This window comes from Amia ocellicauda, chromosome 2 (assembly GCF_036373705.1).
Source record: "Amia ocellicauda isolate fAmiCal2 chromosome 2, fAmiCal2.hap1, whole genome shotgun sequence".
NCBI lineage: Eukaryota > Metazoa > Chordata > Actinopteri > Amiiformes > Amiidae > Amia > Amia ocellicauda.
Window position 1 is genome coordinate 59,958,069 of NC_089851.1, and position 1,577 is coordinate 59,959,645.

Sequence of the window (1,577 nt, forward strand, 5' to 3'; positions counted from 1 at the left end):
ATCTATCTATGACTCTCGATATCTAACTCTCTTGCTTGCTATCGCTCCCCCAATGGTCAGTAGCATAGTAGCATAACAGCAGATCACGGACCAATGTCAATCAGATGCTTGCCTTGCCGTCCATCCATCCATCTATCTATCTATCTATCAATGACTCTCGATATCTAACTCTCTTGCTTGCTATCGCTCCCCCAATGGTCAGTAGCATAGTAGCATAACAGCAGATCACGGACCACTGTCAATCAGATGCTTGCCTTGCCGTCCATCCATCCATCCATCTATCTATATATCTATCAATGACTCTCAATATCTAACTCTCTTGCTTGCTATCGCTCCCTCAATGGTCAGTAGCATAGTAGCATAACAGCAGATCACGGACTACTGTCAATCAGATGCTTGCCTTGCCGTCCATCCATCCATCTATCTATCTATCTAGCTAGCTATCTATCTATGACTCTCGATATCTAACTCTCTTGCTTGCTATCGCTCCCCCAATGGTCACGTATGTTGCATTCAACGAAAAAGAAATCGTGTGCTGGAAATGATTTCTGGCAACTGTGAAGGTACTGCACGACTGCAGCAACCCCTACACCTCTGTCTGTGTCTGTGGCGCAATCGGTCAGTGTGTTTGGCTGTTAACCGAAAGGATGGTGGTTCAAATCCACCCAGAGATGGCCCACTTTTCCCCCCGTCCCTTGTTATTGTTTCTACTTCTGGCGGTCAGCTTGCCAGACTGCGGCTACAGTAACCTTAAGCTGTTTGCTGCGGACGGCCATCTTGCAAAAATGTATTGAGCGTTTAGAAACTTCCTTTCCATTGCCTAGGCCAACGTAAACCAAAGCACTGCTGGGAGTCGAAAACAGGGTTTCCTGTTTACAAGACAGGCGCTTTGACCAACTAAGCCACGGCGCCAGGACTCTCCCATTCCCCAGTGCCTACACTCAGGTGTAAGGCACAAAACAAAACAAAACAAAACAAAACAAAACAAAACAAAATCTGGATGCAGGCTGCAACAAAGGAAGCACACAGAGGTGAAAACGTAAGGTTGACGGGAGTAACAAGCTCCCTGTTGCGACTGTCCAGGGGCGGCAATGGGAATTGGACGTCGGCCGTTAGGTGCGCGTAGCGCGTGTCCTTTGGGTTCTGCTTCTTCTTTACAAACCGGCGTCTGTCCAGTTGGCTTTCCGGTTCATTACGTCCTCTGATGGCTTTAAGATAAGCCTATCTTGCTAAAACTGATTGTTGACAAAGCGGAAGCACAAGCTTTGCAAGGAGCACACAAAGCCCGCCTAAGGCACCGCTGGGATTTGAACCCAGGACCTCCTGTTTACTAGACAGGCGCTTTAACCAACTAAGCCACGGCACCAAATCTGCCACTGTTGCTGCTGATAGTAGCATAACAGCAGATCACGGACCACTGTCAATCAGATGCTTGCCTTGCCGTCCATCCATCCATCCATCTATCTATCTATCTATGACTCTTGATATCTAACTCTCTTGCTTGCTATCGCTCCCCCAATGGTCAGTAGCATAGTAGCATAACAGCAGATCACGGACCACTGTCAATCAGATGCTTG

The 1,577-nt window shown here is 47.7% G+C and overlaps 1 non-coding gene across 1 annotated transcript; it reads right to left on the reverse strand.

Annotated features, from left to right (window-relative positions):
- Positions 1-1,292: 1,292 nt before the first annotated feature.
- trnat-agu (transfer RNA threonine (anticodon AGU)) lies at positions 1,293-1,366 on the reverse strand. Its single transcript has one exon. It is a non-coding gene; the product is annotated as a tRNA-Thr (tRNA).
- Between the last annotated feature and the right edge of the window lie 211 nt (positions 1,367-1,577).